Below are 24,292 nucleotides of genomic sequence, written 5' to 3'. Positions count from 1 at the left end.
CTGAGGAGTGAGAATCAGCCTATCTGTCCTGGTGGTCTAGAGTGTGTAGAAGGCATGGGAAAATGGGTCGGGCTGGAGCAGAACATTTGTGCCATGGAGAAAGGCAAACTCATCGAGTTGTAGGATGACAGAGTGGGAATGGGCCACGTAATCTAGCTCCCTAGTCTAACGCTAGAGAAAAAAGAACTTGCCTGAGGTACATGGAAGTTATTGGCAGGAGTGTTGGAACTCAAGCCTCCTGAACCCTGGGCAATGGATTGGGGCCAGACATTCAGAAGGGCCTTGAGCACTCAGCTGCTGAATTGATATCTAATCTTGTGCAATCGAGTTGGACACGCAGGAGCCAAGGCAGGACGGGAAGATCTTCTAAGCTCATTCTTTACTTCCTGACACTCTCTCCTCGCTGTCCAAACTCTCATTCCTCCTGTGCTGGGAGTCCAGGAGGGTGTCCTGGGAGCACTGAGGCAGAGAAACAGGTGGACTCTCCTCCCAAAGACCAAAGGAAAGCACTTTCTCCCCCCGAGCCTGAGGCACCCTGAGGGACTGAAGCACCAGTGAAGAAGCCCCCCGCCACCTCCCCCAGCTTCCAGGCCACAGACTTTGAGCATGAAAATGTTATGATAAAGTGATATTTACAAAATATTATTATAAGAGATTAATCTGTCCTGCGTCCTTTTAGGAGAAAATACCTCCTGTGGGACATTCCTCGATGACTCTGAAGCTTTGGGGAATGAGGTTCCCCCCTGCATGAGGGCTCCAAGGAATAGGGTACCCGCTGGAGGTGAGGGGGCCACTGGAGGAGTTGAGTTATGGTGGAGAAAAGAAGGGGACCTTACCCTCAGGAACAAATCCATGGGTCAGAATCCACTGAGGCCCCCAAGGGGGTCAGAATCAAAGCCAGGAGCCATATCTAGCTGCAGGAGCTTTGGATGTGTGTCAGGCTTCATAACTCCCCATCTGGGGTGGGCATGTTCTGCTTGTTTTGCCGTTTGTTTCCCTGAAGGAGATGTGAGTAAAGGATGTTGTAGGCTTGTCCTGGGAGGTAGAACGAATTGGAGACTGGGGACCATCTCTGCAGGCAGGATGTGGGGATCTGAGCAGGAAGAGTGGGAAGCAAACTCCAGGCAGAAGAGTGGGTGATGGCAAGAGAGGGCAAAGAGAAGGATGCAGCCTGCAGGAGCCCTCTCAGGACCCAGAGGGTCAGCCGGGAAGAACCCTGGTCTAAGAAGGGCAGGACTGAGCAGCAGCAGTGCCTAGAGATCCCATTAGCCTGTAAGCCTCCAAAGGTTGGGGACCAGACCCCTGCCTTCCTCATCACAGTCCCAAGTTCTGGAAACTGGACATATAAGCCATGACCTTGCTTGAATGGAATTGACTTTATCTCTCTTTCTGACCATTCCCCAAATCAGAAACAGTTCTTCCACTTGTAGAAATGGGCAGGGAGGGGCAGCGTTGCCCCTGCCCACAGAGGTGCTATCAGAGGGAAGGTAGAAGGAGCTGGGACCGGAGAGATGAGCTAATTTTTCTCTTCATAGGTCATGTCTGACGTCCTTTTTTCCAACCCTGGGAGCCACTTCTCAGCGTTCACCCTTTCTGGGGCAGCTGACCATGTTGCTCAAGCTTCACTTCTTTAAAAGTTACTCCCTTGGCTTCCGGCCTTTGCACCTTCATGGTTCTCCCTTGAGGCCTCTAGTTCCTCTTTCCCCATTTCTGGTTTAGTTTACTCTTCTTCCTAAGCCCCTTAAATCAGGTGTCCCCAAAGTTTTATCAATAGTACCTTCTGCTTGGACATCCCCATGATCTCCCTAGGGATGCTCACTACTCACATAGCTCTGATGGTCACTTGCTTATTGGTGAATCCTAAATCTACACCTTCAGCCTGATCGTCCTTCAATTCTAGGCCCTCGTTTGTAACAGCCTGCTGAATAGGTACAACTGGATGCCCTCCACAATCCCCAAGCTCAACACACCCATTGTTCTGGAGTCTTCCATGGGACTTGGGAGAGCCTTGCTGGAGGCCGCACTTCAGTAGCCAGGCCTGGAGATGAAGCCGCCTGGGTTGCTGTACCTTCACTTCCGCTCACCAGCATCAGCCCCGCCATCTCCCCGCAGGAGGCTGCCAGCCCTCCCTCTTGTCTCTGGTCACTCTGCCTTCTGATCGTTCCTGTTGACATTCAGGATTCAGATAAACCTGGCTGAGTGATTGGTGTTGGGACTGGAGGATTGACACCCCCACTTAGGCACATCATGGTGTGTAAATTCTAAATCTATTTGAAAACATTCAGCTTTAACAGATGCTCTGCACTGAGAGCTCACAGGAAGGTAAGAGGAGACCTCCAAGGCTGAATGGGGAGAAAAGCTACTCCCTTATTTATCCTTGAAGCATTAATTGAGCTCCTTGTCTGTGCCAGGGACTATGCCAGGGGCTCAGAATCCAATAGAGAAGACAGAGTCCTGCTCTTGTGGCATTCACAGCCTAACAGAGAACCAGGCATTGGCCAGGCCATTAGAGGGTGACAAGTGATCCACAAGGGAAAAATAGGATTGAGGGAGAGCAAAGGACAGAGCCTGAGACCTAAGGGATTATCATTAACTAAGAGGAAAAGAGGGAGAGGAGGAGAGGATTGTTCCAGGCAGAGGGACCAGCATGAGGGAAGACCCAAGGCCAGAGCAGCACTTTCGAGGAACTGAAAGAAGCTCAGTGTGACTGTGGAGCATTGAGAAAGGGGAAGAATGGCCCAGAAACAGGAGGGAGAGGTGAGCAAGGGCCACGTTAGGCAGGGTGTCGGGACCCTGGTAAGGCAAGGCATTAGGACCCTGGTAAGGGTTTCGGATTTCAGAATTTAAACCAGTGACATCCATGGTAAAATATGAATTTAAATAAGACCATTGGGCTGTTTGTGGCAATCACGTACTAGAGACCAGCCAGGATGGTGTAGCAGGTAAAAGATGGGGTGGCCTTGACTAGGATGATGGCTATTGCTGGAGAAAAGAGGTCAGATTTTAGGGATATTTTAGAGGATTTGGGAGCTAAAGAAGAACAGAGGAGCTCATTCCTGTTGACATTCAGGATTCAGATAAACCTGGCTGAGTGACTGGTGTTGGGACTGGAGGACTGACGTAGCATTTTTCATTTGTACAATGCAGTGGATGGTTGAGTTTGTTTCATGGGAAGTCAGCTGTGGAGATACTGAGTGGAGCTGCTGCGAGGGGTCTCAAATAAAGGTGTCAAGTCATGCAGGGTTGCCAGATCAAATATGGATGCCCAGTTACACCTGAATTTTAGATAAACAACAAATAATGTTTTAGTACAAATCTGTCCTATTACTTTGGGCGTTGTCATACTAAAAAAGCATCCATTGTTTATGTGAAATTAAATTTAACTAGGCATCCTGTGTTTTTATTCGCTAAATCTGACAACCCTACAGGCAATTGAACCTGTGGATCTGAAGCTCGGGAGGGGTTTAGAAGAGAGGTGTGCTTCATAGCTGCCAGCCTAGAGCAGCACTTGGAGCATTAGGAGTGCAAGGGGTGGCTTAGGGGCAATAAACAGAGGAGACAGGTCTAGGGTGGTCTCAGTAAGTCCAATATTTAGGGTTTGGGTAGAGGAGGACAAACAGGAAAGTGTAACGGAAGCCACGGGTAGGAGAAAGAAGAAGTGACCCTCAGTGGAAAATTCAAACACGCGAGGGCTAAAACTGTTCACTGAATGTATGGAGAAGGTCATTAGTAGTTTGGATGCAGTTTATTTATATTTTGTGAGGGAGGAAAAATCTATCACAGTGAGTTGAGGCGTAAATGGAAAGTGTTTGAGATGTTTTCCTAGGAAGGAGAGGGTAATCATTGGAGGAAGAGAGAGAATCAAGGGAGGGCCTGATTTCACATTAGAGACTTGAATGTGTTTAAATGATGGGGAGCTGAGAGTAAAGAGGGAGAAGTTGAAGATAAAGGGAAAGAGGGGATAGGCCAGGTCCCTGAGATGGCAGCAAGGGTTGGGATCCAAAAGCTAAGTGGGCAAATTAGATAGAAGAGTGTGTGCCTTCCATTAAACCAGGAGGCAAAGTGGAGAGGACCTGCACAGCCAGTAGATAGGAGAAGCTGCAGGATGGCCCAAGACTCACTGCCTCAAGGCTTCTGTCTTATTTATTTATTTATTTATTTAAGATGGAGTCTTCCTTTGTCACTCATGCTGGAGTACAGTGGCACAATCTTGGCTCACTGCAACCTCTACCTCCTGGGTTCAAGCGATTCTCCTGCCTCAGCCTCCCCAAGTAGCTGGGACTATGGGTGCGACCACCATGCCCAGATATTTTTTTTTTTTTTTGTATTTTTAGTAGAGACAAGATTTCACCATGTTGGCCAGGCTGGTCTTGAACTCTTGACCTCAGGTGATCCGCCCGCCTCGGCCTCCCAAAGTGCTGGGATTACAGGCGTGAGCCACCGTTCCCGGCTGGCTTCTGTCTTATCTTTGAAAGGAGTAAGAGATAGCATCGGCTGAGAATTCAGATGGAAGTACAGATGTGGAAAGTTTGAGGACAGGGATACTTTTCAGGTAATTCCACCATGTAGTAGAATTACCAGTTTATAGGGTGGTTTTTCCAGGACTAGAAAAGGCATGGCAGGCAGCACTGAGGACCCAGTTGAGCTTGGTGGTCACAGTGCTGGAGGACCTGGCTAGCTTGCTGCTGTGGCCTTCTCCTGCAGAATCACCTGTTACGCCAGTGCAGTTCAGAGGAAGGACAGCTGCTTCATCCACCAGTGGAATTTTGGCAGGTGATGCAACAAGGTGCAATTTATGTTATAGGAGACAATGAATAAAATTCTGAGCTGTGCATCTCAGGTATGAGAAAAGAGAGTGCAGGAAGAAGCAGGGTGCTGGATTGAAAGAAAACAGAGGGGTCCATGGATGGGGCACCTGATGGGGTTAGAGGTCAGGAGGAGACAAAGTGATTGAGTAGAGAAGCTGAGAGGATAGAGAAGGCCGTCAGGATTAGTGATTTCAGAGGTAAGGGAGTTCTGGGTGGTGACTAAGTCTAGGGAGTGGTGATGGGAGTGGGTGGCCAAGTCACAGTGGAACAGAAGGTTGTCAGAGATGGGGAAAGCCAGCAGCTGAGAGGCTAGGGTGTGGGCTGCCACTCTCACGGACATGAAGTCATCCCAATGATAGCAGGGGCTCCCTGTACACACCACATCTTACCTCTCTTGGCAACACCCCACTGTGTCTCAACCACGTGGGTTGCTGTGGTGGTGGGTGTACGTGGTGTGGTGATAGTTAAAACTGGGAGGGCTCTGTGAGATGTTTCCATAATAGGAAGAGATTTTGTCACTTGTGTAAGCTTTGTGCAAAGTGGGTTCCTCAGAGCCCTCACATAGCTTGTTATCAAGATGAATCAGGATTGAGAAAATCTAAGATTCTTCCTCTACTCCCATGCTGATGGCAGCCCAGAATGGAATGCCTCCTCCCCTTCCCCCACTCCCGGAGCCTGCTCCTCTCTCATGTCCTCCCAGCCACTCTGTGTAGATAATTCAGTCTCACTCCCATGTCACCAACTCTGCCTCTTTCTATTTATTCCCACTGTGCCTGTTCTGATTCATGTTATTGCCATCAGTCTGCTAACATTACATTGTTTCTTAACTGATTTATCTGCTCCACACTTTCCCCCCAACTTTCCCCAGCTCCCCCTTCCAGGGGAGAGAGGCCAAAGAGAGGACACTCCTAGAAATGCACTCTCCAAAATACACCCTCCCCACAGCCATCAGCACAGCCTCTGCAAAATGCGGGTTAGTTTAGATGACTCCTGTCATGGAACCTTCTCAGAGGGTCTCTGTGTCTACAGAACAAAGACGACACTCCTTGCTTAGCATGGTACCAAGACTCCTCCTCACCTGACCACCTACATCTCCTCCTTCCATGTCCTATGCACCAGTTCCTGTGGGCTTTTGTATGTTAGCTGTAACAAGCCATGTACTTTCCTGACTCATGCCCTCCTCCTATTTCTCTGGCTGGCAAGAGCCTGTGCATCCCGTAGGGCTTAGCCGCAGTCACACCTTCTCTTTGGTGCCTTTTTTATCCTCATCATTTAGAATTAATCAGCCCTTTCTCTACAACAAAGCCAGCATGTCAAATCTCTGTTTAGCATACATTGTCAGCCTTGTATTGCAGTCAACTGTTTAGAAGTGGTTCAGGTAACACTTATCTATAAATATGTTTAGTTGTGTGAGACACTGAAGACACAAAGACAGAAGGCCAATTCCTGCCTTCAGAGTGCTCATGTTCTGGTGGCAGGGGGATGGGGGTTGCTGCTAGGCTGCTAGGCAATGACACAGCTTAGTGGTGTATGCTGTGATGCTTGAAGGACAAGGGTCAGGGAAGACTTCCTAGGGGAAGATGACATTTCAGGCTGCAGGGAGGAGCTGCCTGGCTTTTCAGGTAATTCCACCATGTAGTAGAATTACCAGTTTATATGTCTCTCTCCCCAGCTGCAATCTAAATTACTAAAATTCAGAGAAATGTTTTACTTATCACTGAGTCCCCACACCTCATCCCCAGAGCCTGGCACATCTTAAAGCACAGTGATGGCTGTTAGGATGGGCCTCTGGACTCCTGGAAAGCAGGAGCTCTGTCTTCTCCATTCTTTTATTCTTCTCCCTTCCAGCGCCTTGTCGTGAAGCCTTGGCAGATTGGGAGTTTGTTGAAATGAGTTATGAGAGAGCTTCCCGGAAGTAGCAGGTGCTCTGGGGACCCACGAGCAAACAGTTGGCCTGGGATGTGTCTCAGACTAGACAAGTGCGCACGACTCATGTGACTGCCGTCTAGACCCCAGATGCCAGCAAGCTGATGCTCATCCCGGCTGGGCTCCCTGAGGCTTTCTGACTGAACAAGACCTCCCAGCCTTGGCCTGTTGTCCATCATTCTTTCCTACACACTGCCAGGAAAGGGACAGGGAAGAGACACTTCCAGCAAGCAGAGACAGGGCCAAGAACTCCAGGGACCAGGCTGGAGTGACTCACTGGGACAGCGTGGGGGCACGCTGAGAAGCACCAGCAGAATGCCTCCTGCCCTGGCTGGAGACTGGACCCCAGCATAGTTTTGGAGGCTATAGATTCAGCAGTTGTGTTGTCAGCCATTGAGTCACTCATCTCAAATAAAGGACAGGGGGGACTATTCCCTCAGTGTGAGGCCCAAACAAGAAGCTGACAGGCAGCTTCTGATTTCTCCTGGGGAGAAATTATTGGCTCCTGGGCTGGGTAGTAAGGGAGGGTCCTCCAGTGGAACCTCCTTCCTCCACCTCCCCGCCCGCCACCAATTTGTATTGGGGAGGGGTAGGTATGCAGAGGGTGAAGACATTATTATGAAAACAGGAAAGTGTCCTGAATTCCAGGGCTGAGGAAAATCTCCCCAGGGCTCTCCAGTTCCTACCAGGAAGTGGGGAATTCCCAGCAGCTTGCGGTGGGTGGTGGGGAGGTGGAAAGGGAGAAGTTTCCAGAGGGTCGGGGCTTCCTTAGGGAGGGCCCTCCCATCCTGAGGCAAATCCCTGCTCATCCCTTGAAGATAGAAGTGGGCTTTGAGATCCAAGGTGCCCTTTAGCTTAGGATGTAGGGCATGGAATTCTTACTCACAGGACAGCCTCTCTCCTCATGCCTTGGCAAGGAGCCAAGACAGACGCCCTCCCCCTCCAGCAGCCAGCTCCTTCGGGTTCCTCCTCCTCCTCTCCTCCAAGTGCTCCTCCCTGGACTTCTTTATTCCCCTCATTGTCTTCTCATCTCTCCACTGAAACTAGGAGAAGGTGGAGAGTGGGCCTAGACTGTTCTTCTCTGAAAGGGTCCCTGAGTTGGGTAAGAAGAGCTGGTTTGTGGTCACGGCCTGCAATCCAATAAGCTCGGGCTCTGCCTGTGGCCAAGTTGCTCAGCTACTCCAAGTCCAGGCTTGCTCATCTGCAAAATGGGGATGCCCCTTTCCAAAACTGTTGTGCTGAGCCATTGCATGTTAGACTCTTTGCAAATTTGCTTTAGAGACTGTTGTTCATTAGTCGAACATCCATTCGGCACATTTATTGTGTGCTCAGTATGTGCTATGTGCTGTTCTGTGGGCTAAGAATGTAGAGTGAACAAAGCAGGCAAAACCCCTGCCCTCCTGGAGCTCACACTTTAGTGAGGAAGATGAACAGGAAGGAAGCCAGCAAATACACAAACATGTAATACATAATAAATACAATTGCCTGCCATGCAAAAAATAAGGAAAGGTGACAGAGGGTGGAGAGTTCTATCTTAGGATGCTCAGCAAGAGCCTCTCTGAGGAGGTGACATTTGAACAGAGGCCTGGATGTGGTGAAGGGGATGGCCAGGTGACAATGTCTGGGAGGGCCTTCCAGGCAGAGGGAGCAGTGCCAGCCAGTGCTCTGAGGCAGGGAGCAGCTTGCTCAGGGACCAGCAAGGAGTCTGAGGGTCAGGAGTGGAGTGAGCAGGACACAGTTCCAGGGAAATTAGGTCAGAGGACAAGGTAAGGCCAGGTCTCCTAGGGCCTTGTTTGTCACTTTAGGGAGCTTGCATTTTATTCTAAGTAATGGTTTTGAACAAGGGAGTGACATGATCTGATTTATGTTTTTAAAAGATTCCTCTGCGTGGAGAATTTGCTGGCAAAGCGGGGCCAGGAGAGCAGTCAAGAGGCTGTGGTCATTATTCACCACAGTGCTCCCCTTCTTCCATCTCTCCTCAGCCAAACTCCTCGTTGCCTCCCTACTGCGCCTGGAGTCTGTCTGCACACTCTGGAAGCTGCAGTGGGCTTCCCCCAGGGGCTTTGGCAGCCTCCAGCTCTCTGAGGCTTGCGATGCTCTTGGTCCGCTCCTCCTGTTGGGAACCTCCACTCCCTGGCACCTCGGTGCTGCATCACACAACCTAAAGCGCCCATTCGGGACACAAAGCACAGCACCTGTATGAGGTCCACTCTCTGACCATCCCTTCTTTCCTCCTCTGCGGGCTCCTCTCCTCTCCCTGAGGCAGAGGTGTTCTGTTCTGACTGCAGTTCTGCTGTCACCCCCACCATCCCGTTCCCTGCTGCAGGTGCAGCTGTGGTGCTTCCTGGTGAGTCAGATGCTCCCAATTGCATCCCGTCACCGGTGTCTACTAGGTGTCCACTCCGGGCATGCCTCAGGCACCTCCAAACTGAAGGCAAAGAAGGCAGACTAAACCCCTCCCCTGAGGGAGGTCTCATTCTAGTGGCGGAGATAGAAAAACACATGCACAACCTATGATCTATCAGTCGGGGAATGATAAATGCCAAGATTAAAATTAAAGCAAGGGAAGTACATTGAGAATGATGGGGGTCAGGGTCCACTCTAGACAGAAACCTGGATTATTTGGATGCGCAAGTCATGTGAGTGTCAAGGGAAAGAGTGTTTCCGGCAGAGGAAAGAGCAAGTGCGTGGCCCCAGTTGGAAAATGAGCTCCTAAAGAAGGCGAATGTGGCTGGAGGGTGAAGGGGAGCACGACTCACACCCCCATGACCGTGGCCCAGACCATGTAAACTCTTCCCATGTAAAGTCTCTCCACCTGCAGCTCACCCTCCTCCAATCTGTGGTCCCCACTCCAGTCACCCTGGACTTTCCAAGGTGAAATTTTGCACACTGGGAACCTCTGCTATAAACCATTCACTGGCTTCTCATGGCTCTTAGGATAAAGACCAAACTGTGAGGGACCACTGGGCCACTCCCCGCCTCTTCTCACCACCCACCTCACACCCTCTACTCCAAATTTTATGACCAACTTTCAGTTCCTAGAATGCACTGACTCTTGACTGAGGTCTTCCTACTTTCTGGTTCCTCTGGTCCACACATTTTTGCTGCCAGCCTCCAGCCCTTGCTCCCTTACCCACCTACCTCCTACTCACTCGCCAGGAAATCAGCAGGGGTGTGACCTCCAGCCGCCTTCCGTGATCTCAAGGTGGGCGAGGTGTCCCTCCCAGGTGCTACATTGCAAGTGCCTGAGTATGTCTCTGTACCTCTACAAGCCTGACAGGCCCATGAGTGCTTGTCTAGCTCATCGGAGGTGGAAACTTCAGCTCATAGCACTGGACTTGGCACACAGAAGGTGCTCATTAAATATTTTTTGAATAGATGGAAGGGTGATGTGGGAATGGAAATGGGAATGGTGCATCTGGAAAGGAAAAGGCATTCCAAGGAGGGGGATGATGGAGAAGGGCATGGCAAAGGCAGAATTGTGGAGACGGCCGTGTGTGCTATGTCACATGCAGCAGCAAAGGAGGCCAGCCTGATGGAGCAGAAGGTGAGGAGGTCAAAGAGGAGGTTGGGGCCAAGCGAGGGCATTTGGACTTTATTCCGGAGGCAACAAGGAGCCTCTGAAGATTATAATCAAGATGTGACATGGTCACAGCTGTGTTTAAGGACATCAATCTGGTATGACCTGCAGGTGAAACTGCAGGGCAGGGAGGAGAGAGGGGAGGGATTTGGAGACTACCCCCACTTTTGGGGGTCAGCAGGCAGACTATTCTAAACCCCTTCTTCAGCAGTAAGACCTGGTCTAGCCACAAGCCTCAGTGACCCTGGACAGTGAGCCTCTCCTCCCAGGGTTCCTCCTCCCCTCGGCAGAGGCGGATTGCCCTTCCTGGTGACTCACCCCAGAGGGGTCAGCTCCAAGCAGAAAGTCATTGTTGACAGGAAGAGGGGTCAGACTTTCCCTTCTCCGGCCAGCTTCCTGGGTACCAAAATAGCAACGCAGCACAGCAAAGAGCTGGGGTAGTGGAGGCCTCCCAAATGGGTTGGAGGACACATTGGCCCCACCCCATGCTGCCCACCCGCCCATGGGACCCACCATGCCACATGACAGCCAGCCTGACGGCACCATTCGCTGGTGAGTCAGGCAGCCCTGGAAACCCTCTCACAGCCAGCCGAGGAGATGGGAGGGACACAGAGAGAGGAGGTGCCATTTCAGCCCCCCGTGCCAGGCAGGTCGGGGTGAGAAGGGCACACCAATTAGGGCTGGTTCTGAGGCTCGCATCCGGAGGGAGATGCTGGAACCAGGGGGCATCCGAGTTGGGGACACAGTCTGGGAAGGTGTCTAAAGGAAGTGAGAATTGAAGGAGGGACAGAGTGCTACCCAGAAGGGCATAAATAGAGGCTGGGACCAGGTCAGGAAACATGTCCCTCTGGTGTAGAAGCTGCAAGTGAGAAACCACTGTGGTAGGAACCTCAGCAGGCTGCCTCCAGCTCCAGAAGCTGTTGGAGTTGAGGATTTGTTCTCTGTAGAAGAGCGACATCACCTGTGTGGTCTGGTTCCTAGGCTAGACCATCCTCTAGAATTCTGTGTGAGCCAGAATGTTCAACTAATAAGAGAAGGCTGCATACTGGGGGTAAAGGGCGGGAAAGAAGGGGGGCTTGCAGCATCTGCAGGGGCCAGAAATCACATGCACAGAGGTGCTTTCTCAGTCAGAAAAGAGCTTAGGAAACATTGAACCAGAGAACAATGCAAGCAAACCTATGTCCGGGAGTGGCTCCAGTGAAACCCACCTCATTCTCTGTGTATGGAATTCCAAACACCCCTTGTACAGGAGGAAGCAGCTACAGACTGTCCTACTCACCAGCTGGGTGGCACCTCCCGCTTTAAGTAATGGGTAAACTGGCTCAAGCAAGCCTGGGACTCAGAGACAGATGTGCGAAGCAGAGATGTTGCCATGCCTAGGCTGAGGGTTTTCAGCCAATTGGTGAGGGGAATGGAGGAGAAAGGAGAGAGGGGTGTTGGGCTGAGGGCCAGGATATTAAGAAAAGGGATGTATCCTGAGAGATGGGCTAAGGACCTAGAGAGTGAAGAGAAACACCCCCTCCCACAGCCTCTGCAGCACCCAGAGTTGCAAGATCCGAGATGTTCCTTTCTGTCCTCTCTTTGCTGTCCCCCTCTCCTCCTGGCCCTCCCAGCATTGCAGACGCTGCCTCTGGTTCGCAGCTGGGCTAAGGGCAAAAGCAGAAGCAGGAGCCTGAGCTGCTTTGTCTCTGCCTGGATTTCTGTTCTTGCAGTTGCCACAGAGCTGGCTCCTTCCCATCAGACTGGTCTTGGCTTGAACGTTACATCCTCCAAGAGGCCTTTGCTAGCCACCACAGTGATGTAGTCCACCCTGACATCACTATCACAGTCCCTGCTTTAGTTTTAAGATAGCACGTACCACGAACTGGTATTTTCTCTCGTTTCCTTGTTTATTTTTGTCTCCCCCAACTAGAATGGAAGCTCCCCGAGAGCAGGAACCTTGTCAGTGTTGTTCATGGCTATATCCCCAGCACTCAGAACAGGGCCTGGCACAGAGTAGGTGCTCAAATATTTAGCTGATTCATGATTGAATAATAATTGCTAACATTGGTTCAGTGTTACTACATGATAAGTACTTATTTCAGTTATTAACTCATGGACGAGCGAGCTATAGGCATCAGGGCAAATCCAGCTCCCTGCCTGTTTTTATAAATACATTTTATTGGAACACATGCCCATCGTGTACATGTTGTCCATGACCACTTTCATGATACAATGGCAGCATGGAGTAGTTGTAACAGAGCCTGAGGCCTCCTAGAAGTGCTAGAAGCTTTTCCTTACCCCTCCAACCCTGTACCACTCACATTCACCATACTGAGCCAGTCTCCCCTCTGCCCTTTGTTTTTGCTGCTCCCTCTGCCTGGGACCCCCTTCCTGCCCGGTCCTTCTCCCTTTTCCTTGGCTCACCTGTCATTGGCCCTGAAAATTGCACCTGATCCTGGACCTTCTCCTGGAGGCTCCCAGAGCAACCTGGGCTTCCTCCCCCGTAGCACTAACTATGGGATGCTGTCACTGGCTGCTTACCAGGCTCACCCCTTCCAACTCTGCTGGACTGTGAGCCCATTGAGAGTAGACTATCTTCTACTTTGGAAATCCTAGCACTTAATCTTGAGCCAGGCACATAGTAAACATTAAGTAAAGATTTATCAGCCGGGCACAGTGGCTCACACCTGTAATTCCAGCACTTTGGGAGGTCGAGTTGGGTGGACCACTTGAGGTCAGGAGTTTGAGACCAGCGGCTAACATGGTAAAACCCCATCTCTACTAAAAACACAAAAATTAGCCAGGCATGATGGCGGGCCCCTGTAGTCCCAGCTACCTGGGAGGCTGAGGTGGGAGAATCGCTTGGACCTGGGAGGCGGAGGTTGCAGTGAGCCGAGACTGTGCCACTGCACTCCAGCCTGGGTGACAGAGCAAGAGATCAAGACTCTGTCTGAAAAAAAAAAAAAAGATTTATCCAGTGGATGGCTATCCGATTTTTGTCAGGCATAGGGGTGAATAACGGTGCACACTAAAAATATTTACTATCTGTCCCTTCACAGAAAAGATCTGTAGACCCCTGTAGTAACTCAGTTAATCCTCACCAGTACCATTAAGGTCAGTGCTGTTATTATCTCCATTTTATAGATAAGGCAACTGAGGCATAGAGGCACAGAGGGCTTGTCTAAGATTACACAGCTATTAAGTACAGAGGCTGGAGTTGAATCAGGCAGTCTCGCTCCAGCCCATGTTGGATCATTCCCTTTCTAAGAATGTTACCTGCTTCATTCTCTTTCTAAGAATGATCAGGAGGTGCTGATGGGGTGGGAGGGATGGGCTGGCCAACGTCATAATGGAAGCAGCACAGCAGGAAGGAGAGCTGGGAGCCCAGCAGAGCTCTGATGGCCCAGGGCTATTGTTTTTGAGGCTTGGCCTGATTCTGGGACCCAGAGCTCTCAAATTCTGTTTCCTAGAGCAGGAGTCCTACCCCTAAACATACATAAACACCCCCAGCCTTCCCAATCTGAAGACTGAGTGTAGAATACTCCCCACTTAGGACTTGAGGTCTCAACATTTTCCTTAAACCTTTGACCCCTGCTACGAGTTGTCTACATGAGAGTTGTCTTAGTCTGTTTTCTGTTGTTATAGCAGAATACTTGAGACTGGGTAATTTATAAACAAAAGAAATTTATTTCCCCAGTTCTGGAAGCAGGGAAGTCCAAGGGCATGGCCCCAGCATCTGCCTGGCATCTGGTGAGGGTCTTCTTGCTGTGTTATAACAGGGTAAAAGGGCAAGCAAGCACGTGAGACACAAAGAGAGAAGCATCAGAGGACAGAATCAATGGATGACAGCACACCCACATGATAACATAAATCCATTCATGAGGACTCCCCCTCGTAGCCCCACCTCCCAACATGGTCACATTGAGGATTAAGTTTCTAACACATGAACTTTTGGGGGACATGTTAAAACCATAGCAAGAACAAGGATCCAGTGGTCTCTGATTTAACACAGTTAGGTTAATTTAAGGCTGAATATACTGTTATTTAAAAAGAGGTCGGGTGAGGTAACTCATGCCTGTAATCCCAGCGCTTTGGGAGTCTGAGGCAGGCGGATCACCTGAGGTCAGGAGTTCAAGACCAGCCTGGACAACATTGTGAAACCCCATCTCTACTAAAATACAAAAATTAGCTGGGCACGGTGGCACACATCTGTACTCCCAGCAACACAGGAGGCTGAGGCAGGAGAATTGCTTGAACCCAAGAGGCAGATGTTGCAGTGAACCAAGATCGTGCCACTGCAGGCGAGACTCCATCTCAAAAAAAAAGAAATTTTTGTTGTAGTTCCACAAAAGAATGATCTGGCTTCTATGGGCTTCACAGTTTAAACATGTTCAAGAACTTCCCATTCTTCTGATGTTGACATTTGGATGCGGTTCAACTCAGAGGTTAAAAAAAAACCCAAGAAGTAAATCCTCTAGAATCAGAAGAAAAATTGCAGCCTTGAAAATCACAGCTCTACTCATGAGGCCTCCCAGATGTGCTAGAAGCTTTTCCTTACTGATAAGAAGGGCAAAAAAAAAAAAAAAAAAAAAAAGAAGGCAAGCGCTTTCTCCTTAAGGCCCCCAGAGCAACCTGGGCTTCCTCCCCGATAGCACTAATTATGGGATGCTGTCACCGCCTGCTTCCAGCCTCAACCCTCCAGCCCACCGGACCGTGAGCTCACTGACAGTAGACTGTCTTCTACTTTGGAAATCCCAGCACGTAACCTTAAGCCAGGCACATAGAAAACATTCAATAAAGATTTATCCAGTGTATGGCTATCCAATTTTTGTCAGGCGTAGGGGTGTATAATGGAAAACAAGACGGAAGCAGAAGGTTGGGACCAACCCGACGAAGGCCCTGGCATCAGTCAAGGGTGCTAGCATTCATGCTGTGGGTGTGTGGAGCCACTGTCAGCACTAGGTGAGGCCACGGCAGGGAGGACAGTGCCCATCGGCAGGACTGCCATGCCACATGAGGGCTGGAGCAGAGCAAGGACAGACCAAGAGTGAGGAAGGCCTGACAGGTGCCCCAGCATCCTGTATGCATGCAGGTCTCTGCAGCCTTTGGAGAGCCTGGACAAGTACCCTGAGTTCTGCTAGCACCTGGGTTACACTGACAGAGCAAGTTCTGACCTGCAGCTCTGGTATCCTGCCAGAACCCATGACCTCACCCAAGTGCAGAGGGCCCATGATAAGCATGTGACACAGCAGCCAGCACGGGGACAGGCCACAGTGGGATGAAGGGATGGAGCTTAGCTTAGAAACAGGAGAGGGAAAAAGGTTACTTCCAGCAGGGAGAATGGCCTGGATTCATAAAATCCATTCATTCACTCATTCATTCATCCATTCGACAAAGCTTTATTGAGCACCTAGTATATATGGGGTCTGTGGGAGACAAAAGCTGTCTCTACATTCATAGTTTATTAAGAAGAAGGGTAAGAAATGTACATAAACACAAGAGAGACACAGAGACCAGAGAACCATGGGGCCAGAGGAGAGAGGAAGCATTCCTGTTGAGAGTGAGGGGGAAGGCTTCCCGAGGAGGGGACATTTCAGACAGGCCCTAAAGATGAGTACAAGGAGATTCCAACAAGAAGACATGGGAGGGGCAAGCAGGGAAGGCAGGAGACCATGAGCTCCTGGGGGTGGGAACCATGGCAATCTGGTTCCTAATTGTCCCTGGTCCCCGCTTGGTGGTCAGTGAGCATTTGTCTTGTTTGTTGAATGAGACAATGACTGTTTCCTGGCCCCTCCTTCTCTCTTCACCTGGATCCACCACTGATTACCCGAATTTCTCCCTCTACAGCACTTAGTCTCCTGAGCTCTGTTCCTTCTGCCAAACCCACATCTTGGCCCTCAAAGGCAAAATGTCCCTTTCTCTGACCCCACACACCCTCTCCTCATATCCTTGATCTCACCCCTGCCTATCCCCAGTACCCTGCTCCTTCAGTGGCCCTGTCTCTCCATCTGCTTAGCTTCTCCCTCTGTGGGCTCCTTCCCATTAGCTGATAAACCTGTATAAGTGTCTGGCACTCCCCCAAGCCCTCACTTCCTAATAAGATGCTGCATTTCCTAAGAACAAGTCCAGGCACCACGGGATGTGCCTCTTCACGGACCCCATCAGATGGTGCCCTATGCTTGGAAAACATTCATTGAATGGATGCATCCAATCCTGTCATCTCCTAGCATCATCAGTGGTCCTCAACGTAAAGTCAAATGTCACGTGTATGACCTACAGATGCCCAGTGAATGGGATTGATCTGGCCTGCCTCTCACTTCCTCTAGTCTTCCTCCCCAGCTCCAGTCATTCCTGAGTAATTATACTACCCAGAACCCACTACACTGCCCTTGCCTCTCCTGAGCTTTGTGCATGCTGTTCCCTCTCTCTGGAATGCTCCTTCCCTCTCTCTGGAATGCTCATCACCACGTGCACTTTTGCTCTCAATGCAGCTCAAGGGTCTCCTCCTCCCACGAGACTGTGAGCATCCTGGGAGTAAAAGGTGGTCCTGGTTAATAACTTTAGCCCTAGTGCCTACGTAGCTGCTCAATAGATGTTCATCAAATAAGCAAGTTAAGGAATATAGGGAGAAGTGCTAGTGATTCCAGAGGCATATGCTCAATTTTCCTCTTGAGTCCTGGCTCACACCTGCAAAAAGAGGTGAAATTCCTTAGGGGCACAGAGTGTCCAAGAAGACATGAGCCTATAGTCTGGTTTCCCCTAAACTCAGCTCTAGGAAGATTCTTCTTTTAAGCTGGCTTAAAGAATTAGGCATGTGCTTAATGATTTTCTTTTAATTCAAGGCAGAACGGGAGTATGACTTCTATTGTCACGTTCTAAAAATATTTTTTCTATGGTTCTCTGCTTTCTTCACAGTAAAATAGCCTTGGCATGACCCTGTTTTTGCATAACTGAAAACACAATTTAATGAAATAGCACTTTATGAGCTTTAAGGGAAGCAAATATCTGACCTAATCAGGGGTGAAAAAGGGGATAGAGACTCTATGCCAGGCTGTTCCATCTCTGTTAGGAAAGGCCCAGGGCCAGGCAGTTCCCAGCTTTTCAAGGAACATTGGCACTGGAGTCCAGGATCAATTATCCTCAATCAATCAGCAAATATTTATTGCGTGAGTACAGCATGGGGGCCTATAGCTGCAGAAAATAAGATGCATGTGAACCTGGTTTGCTTTCTATGGTGAGCTCTGTCTGGTCATATCATTCCTGTTACTTCTATGAATAATTGTAGCTAATAGTCACTGGGCAGCCACTCTGCAGCATGAGCCTGGTTGTACACTATGTTGACTTTTTGTAACACTCTGAGACACGTAGTATGACTTCCACTTAGTAGATGAGGAAATTGAAGTTCATAAAAGTTCCTACATTGCCCCAGGTCACAAAGCTAGAAAGTAGCAGATCTGAGATCTGAATGTAGATCTGATTTCAACCCCAAAGTCCTTTACTAATGATAGCCAATATCACGAGTCTTCTAAGATTACAGAGCATTTTCCAGTAAATTTCTAATTTGATTCTGTCACTACTCATGGGAGGCCAAAATTATGATAATTCCCATTTTACAGATAAAAGAACTGAGGCTTGGAGGATTCAAGCAACTTGCCAAAGGTTCCTGTTGGTAAATGGTATATCCAAAAGGATCTGAGCTGAAGCCAATTCCTGCATTCCTTCTGCTACACCTTGGCAAGGACTGGATCACTGAGTGTTGGCCCCTCAGCTGCTTCTAGCAAAGAGCTGGATACTGACAGGCAGAATTCTCACCTAACAGCCCCAGCGAACACCCTGGTGCCAAGCCATGGATGGCCCTGACTGGACTCTGCCCCAGACACCTGCCCATGGAGGACAGAAGAGGAGGCTGTTCCAGGCCAAGTGACCAGCTGCTCTGGGGACTCGCAGCCCGGCACTGGGAGCTGACAGGGAGCAGGAGGGGCAGAGCGCTCTGCCTGGGCTCCAACAAACAGGCTTTCTAGTGAATGGACCAATTGGCAGTTGTGGGTTATGTGGCCAGTTGTGGTTAGGGGAAGGGAGGAGCTCCTGGAGGAACACTGCATTCCTGCTCCTGTCAGTGACTCCGAGAGAGTTCTGGACTAAGAGGTGGGAGCACAAGCCGTGTCAACTCCTCTGGGCTCCAGAATTAAGCCCACTCCCACATCCTCCTGGCCCCTGGAGCAGGAGCTCTCCCCATGACAGGATTCAGAAGGGGCTTTCCTGAGTGGAACCAGCCTTGGTCATACGCCACCCCGCTCCCCGCACCCCCGCCACTGTTCCCTGACTGAGAAGGCATTAGCACAGACACTCTGGAGTCCCCCTTTAATGACACCTGAGGTAGCACTGACTGAACAACAAATGCAGTGCCCTCTCTGCTTCACCAGCCCCTCAACGACGACCACTCTACGCCTTCTCTAGCTATATTCTGTATTCTATATATTCTAAGCAATGCTTTAGGCATTTTATGCATAATCACCTAACTGATCCTTATACCAACCCTACGAGTAAGGCACCATTATTATTACTATTTATTTTTTACTTTTTTTTTTTTTTTTTTGAGACGGAGTCTCACTCTGTCGCCCAGGCTGGAGTGCAGTGGCCGGATCTCGGCTCACTGTAAGCTCCGCCTCCCGGGTTTAGGCCATTCTCCTGCCTCAGCCTCCCAAGTAGTTGGGACTACAGGCGCCCACCACCATGCCCAGCTACTCTTTTGTAGTTTTGGTAGAGACGGGTTTTCACCGTGTTAGCCAGGATGGTCTCGATCTGACCTCGTGATCTGTCCTCCTCAGCCTCCCAAAGTGCTGGGATTACAGGTGTGAGCCACCACGCCTGGCCGAGTAAGGGCACCATTATTAACTTCATTTTACAGATGGGAAAACTGAGGCACAAAAAGGTTAGGTACCCTACCAAGGGTCATGGAGTTATCAGGAGGCAGAGCTCGGATTTTAGCCCAAGCAGTTGGGTTACAGAGCTAATGCTCTTACTCGCCACATTCCACTTGTGAGGGCTGTGAGACTTTTCCTCCCCCCAGGGAGAAGTGCCTAGCAGCAGCCAATGGAAAGGGCACTTGTCTTCTGGCTGGAGGACCCGGGACTGGGCTGGGCTGGGCCCCCGGCCCGGGGCTCACGGCAGCCACAGAAATGAGTGAGTATTGCTCGTTGTATTTGGAGTCATCCATGACTTTCCTCCCTTCACACGGGGAAATCTTAGGAAGGTGTCCTCTCCCCACTTACTCTCCTGCTCTAGGCCTCCCCCATCTCTGCCCAGCCTGGCCTCCACACAGGCATCCAAGCATCACCTTGGACTTCCCAGTTGGCACTGGGCAAACCAACATAGAGAACCAAGACAAGGAGCAACCTTAAATCACGTAAGTGGAATAGAGGGGTCTATCTCTCTGGCTGTATCTAGGACCTGATTTCTTCTAATTCCCAATCTCTTCTCTACTCCAGGTTTCTGATTTCCTTCAAGTGACTTCTGAAGCCAAACCACTTTGGGCCTTTGGGGCACTGGAACATTTCTTCATTGTCATACTCATACCCCTTGATGTGTGTGTCCCTGGCAGTCTGTGAAGAGGGAGGCCATGTAATTCAACAAAGTGTGGACAAGCACAGGCCAGGCATGCAGCAGGCACTAAAAATGTTTATTGCACTAACAGATGACTACAGATGGTGTAGGTTCTCACTTCCTGTTTCTAGGTAATTCTCTGCCTCATTTACTCTGAAGTCACATAGGGCCAGGATAGGAAGTGAGCTTGCTGTGATGCTTGGGCACCAGCTGACACATCATCCTTTTCATGATTCTCTTTTTCCGATGAAGGTTGGAAACTTTCATTCTAGAAGGGTCCTCAGCTGAGGGGTTGTGACTTTAGGGGGTAGGGAGGCCACTTGGGAAGCCAGAATTCACTGTGGATTAATTGCTTATCAATTTCTGGGTTAGATTTTTCAGTTCTGAGGGGTTCATGAGAGCAACCTAAGAATCGGTCCTGCTGAGGTCCAGGAGACAGTGCCGGGCCTGGTTGTGGCAGGAAGCTCCAGGAGAGGAAAGTGGACAGGCTACTGATACAGTCTTGCATTGCAGCAGTGCTTGCCCTTTGTGGGTGGCACAAGTCCTGAAGCCAGCACGTATTTCTGTGGCTCTGGGACAAGGGGGACAGCTGACTTTCCCCCAGCCATAGGATGGCGTGGTCTCAACAAGTATCAATATTTCCAAAGTACCAAAGATTGGCTCTCAGTAGTTTGCCAAACACAAAGGCTTCACAGCAGCCCTAGGAAGCTGGCAGGTGGGAGCTGCTGTTCCCATTTAATTGACAAGGACATTCTGTCCAAGATCCTTCCCTGGTGGCTGCTTTACCAACCTTTATGCTGCCCCTCATCTTGAAAGTGGGAGAAGACATGACTGAAAGGGCGGGCTGCAGTACAAAGGACATAGGTGCATGGCTGGGAGATGAGACGCTCTGGCTCTGACGTCCTGCTCCCAAATCTGGTCAGCCAGGAGTCCTACATTCTGGCCCTTTCTGTAGCACTGGGACAAGAAAGCAGCATTTTCTTGGCAGCCCCAGCTTCCAAGGTAGCTGCTGTCCACCCCCAGTTGACTTTCTAAAGAGCCACAGAGCCACTTAGGTGGAAGAAAGAAAGCTGGGAAGGAAGGAGAAAAGGAAGGGAGAAAGAAAGGAAGAGAGAAGGAATAGAAAAAAGAAAGAAAAGAGAAAGAGAAAGAAATGAAGAATGAAAGGGAGAACAAACAAAAGAAAAGTAGGAAAGAAAAAAGAAGAAAGGGAGGAGGAATGGAGGGATGCATGAATAAAGGGAGAAAGAAAGAAAAGAGAAAGAGAAAGGAAGAAAGAAAGCTCTTTGTGATAGAAGGCCATTCCCTAGAAGAGATCTCAAGAGGAAATTGGCTGTCAAATAGTTTCAAGGAAATGACATTTGGACAACCAGCAAATGAGGGTTTCCTCCCACTTCCTGCCATCCATCTCCATTTCCCTCTGTTCAATCTCTCACCTCCCTCCAGTGGTTCGTTCCTCTGACAAATAGCATCTCTCCCATGCTCCCTTCTACTCTCTTCTGGGGTCAGCTGAGCACTGCTTCCTTGATGATGCTACATTAGGAAATCGTCACAACCCCAAATCTCGGATGCTTCCAATTCCCCTATACCTGTCCCAGAACCTGGCCTGGGACATGACTTCACTGGTAGTCAGCAGGGAGGCCAGCAGCTAAGCTGACCAAGGTAAGCATGCAGAGCTGAGTCCTCTTACTCCAGGACTCACTCTGGAGGTCCCCACCCTCAACTCATCATTCATGTGTGACTCTGGAGGAGGAGGTTATCCTGTGACTCTGGAGCTTATCCTGTCTGGGCCTCCATTTTTCATCCGAGGCAACATGGGGTGAAAAATCTCTTTCTGTGGTACCAGCACTCCTTGCCCATGGATGGGTACAAACAGCTTGCATGGATGTGAAGAACTAAGACACCATGTGCAGACAGACACCATCCTGCTGACTTGGCCCTAAGATGCAGGCAAGACCTGCCAGCCACAAGTCTCCCAGCCAGCCAGGCAGACGCACTGGGGCTGGGGGGCTTGCGGAGGGTGGAGGGAAGAACATCAGTTCCAGGGCAGGAGCAAGCGGAGGAGACTCAGGTGAGTCACTTGAGGCTAGCCATCAGCTTTTCCAGCCTCAATTTCCCTGTGTCTGGTGACAAAACATGTCCACATCAAGCAGATCCACAATCCCTTCTTTTAAGGTAACAGAGAAGAGACAGCTGCAAGTCCCACTGTGGAGTCATGGTTATCAAGGACCTTGCTCATCCCTCTGCAACTCCGTGAAGGCAGAGCCTCCCAGAGCCCCACAGCCCACATGTCCAAAGAGCTTTCATCACTGAACCCCTACTGTGTGTTGTGCATTGCCCTAGGGACTCCCATATGACCCATTTGACCTCATGACCACTCCTTGGGGAAAGTCTTAAAATTGCCACTGTACAAATGAGGAAAGAGAGGCTCAAAAAGCTAAGGAGTTTGTCCAAAGTTACACAGCAAATGAATGGCAGAGCTGGGACTAAAATCTGACCTTGGGACTCCCAAGTCCACTGCACCATTGAGGTGTCATTGCTTTAGAACCCATGTGAGTGAACAGATAATAGTAACAATAGCACTTACTGTCTTCAGGCCCTGTGCTAAATACTTCACAGGCCTTATCTCATTCAATACTCATAACACCTTAGTTCAGAGAGAGAAATTAACATCTCTGTTTTATAGACAAGGGAACTGAGAGAAGTTTGTCCAATGTCACACAGCAAATAACTTGGCAGAGCTACCAAGGTCAAATCACTTGTAAGTAGTGGAGTCAGGTTCAAACTAGGGTATGTAAAGAACTTCAGTTTGGGGAATGAGGACCTCAAGCCTTGCACCAACGTGGAGAATGATTACGCTCCTCCAGAAGCTGAGCAAAGTCCAAATGCCAGCCTCAGTGAACCTGGGCCAGGGCTGGGTTGGTGAAGGAGGGAGCAAGTAAAACTGGATCCCATTCTCAACAAGTCTGTTGGTTTATCTTTCTCAGGTTACTTCCTCTAATCTTTTATCAGTCTTAAGAACTGTAGTGTCAACATGTTATCTTAAATCATTATTGTACAGTGACCATGTCATTGGTGTATCCCCAGGGCCCAGCACAGTGCCTAGCATCTGGTAACACATATTTGTCAAAAGAACAAAGTATTCTCTAATGGCCTAATTCAACTCAACCATCATTAACTGGGTACCCATTATGTGCTAGGTACCATTGATCCAGAGGTGACTGAGCATGGGTGCCACCTGGAGGAAGTCTCGGTCTAGGGTGGGGACAGAATGTAACCATCGGTACCACCTTACACACTTCAAAAAGTACTGTGGAGAATGAATGGATGGCAAACGACTTATCGGAGCCAGCACTGAGGAATGAGCCAAGTCCAGTGGGAACACAAGAAAAGGACCCTTTGCTCTGCTGGGAGAGTCACAGAAGGCTTTGCTGGTGGAGGATGAGATGCGATTTCAGCCTGAAATGAGGAGTTTGTCTTCAGCCATGTGGAGAAAGGAGCATTCCAAGCAGAGGGACCAGTCTGAGCAAAGGCATTCAGGTGTAAAATTATTGCCTAGGACTGGAGTGAGGGATATGTAGTGCAACTGACAAGAGACTCCTCTTCAAGAGCAGGCCACATATCCTTTATTTCCCAGGGGGTGGAAATGGGCAGCCTCACAGAGGAATTGAATCATAATGAATTGAAGAAAGAAAAAGCCCCTGAAGTTGGCATTATAATTAATAGGTTTAGGCTCAGGCTCATCCTACTAGTCCTCACTTAGATTCATTCTCATATAGAAACAAAACGTGATTAATCACCTCAGTAAGTGCAATTTCCGAAAACATCCAGGGAAATCTAGGGTCCAGGTGCAGGACCTTTCCAATCTGAGCTGGATTTTGCCTCCAGGAGAGAGCATGGGTACCAGCCAGCATTTTCATCATCTAAGGGTCAGGTGCCCTGAAGTGTCTGCTGGCACCCAGGGAACAGCCCCCCAGCTTGCTGTCGTAGGACACAGCTGCTCCCTTCCTGGTCAGGTAGCTGGCATCCCTCCCATAATGGGACTTGAGGCTGGGCGGGCTGCTTGGGGACTGCAGAGGAAGAAGGGGGCTGCCGGCAAACCTGCTGACTCAGGCTCCACGAGGGAGCAAGTAACACTGGACTCCTTTCGGCACTCCGAGAATGGGGTGGGGGCGTCTTCAAAGGATTTTCCTCCCTTCCCAGTGCTTGTCCCTGCTCTCGGTCCGTTTTCTGCTAAGATTTGGGGATTTTCAGGCCTGCAGGGAAAGTCCCTTGGGAAGATCATAGAAAGAGCGCTAGCACCGGATCAGTCTGGAGAGCGCGGAAGGAAAGGGTCGGTCCGCAGAGGGCGCGGGGAAGGCGGGGTGGGGACGCGGTGGAGCCCGCGCTCCTT

The 24,292-nt window shown here is 49.9% G+C and overlaps 2 long non-coding RNA genes across 2 annotated transcripts in view; both read left to right on the top strand.

Annotated features, from left to right (window-relative positions):
• Positions 1-21,086, top strand: part of LOC114671281 (uncharacterized) — a 30,770-nt gene extending 9,684 nt beyond the window's left edge. The window contains exons 3-6 of the long non-coding RNA XR_013399988.1: positions 17,913-18,441; positions 19,367-19,479; positions 19,582-19,702; positions 19,785-21,086. This is a non-coding gene — a long non-coding RNA (uncharacterized LOC114671281). The remainder of the gene's footprint in view (positions 1-17,912; positions 18,442-19,366; positions 19,480-19,581; positions 19,703-19,784) is intronic.
• Positions 21,087-21,685: 599 nt separating this feature from the next.
• Positions 21,686-23,640, top strand: LOC144332183 (uncharacterized). Its single transcript, XR_013399990.1, has 2 exons — positions 21,686-21,970; positions 23,100-23,640. It is a non-coding gene; the product is annotated as an uncharacterized LOC144332183 (long non-coding RNA).
• Positions 23,641-24,292: the final 652 nt, after the last annotated feature.

This window comes from Macaca mulatta, chromosome 1, assembly GCF_049350105.2.
Source record: "Macaca mulatta isolate MMU2019108-1 chromosome 1, T2T-MMU8v2.0, whole genome shotgun sequence".
Lineage (NCBI taxonomy): Eukaryota > Metazoa > Chordata > Mammalia > Primates > Cercopithecidae > Macaca > Macaca mulatta.
Note: the sequence above shows the minus strand (reverse complement) of the source record. Positions and strands in the feature narration are given on the sequence as shown.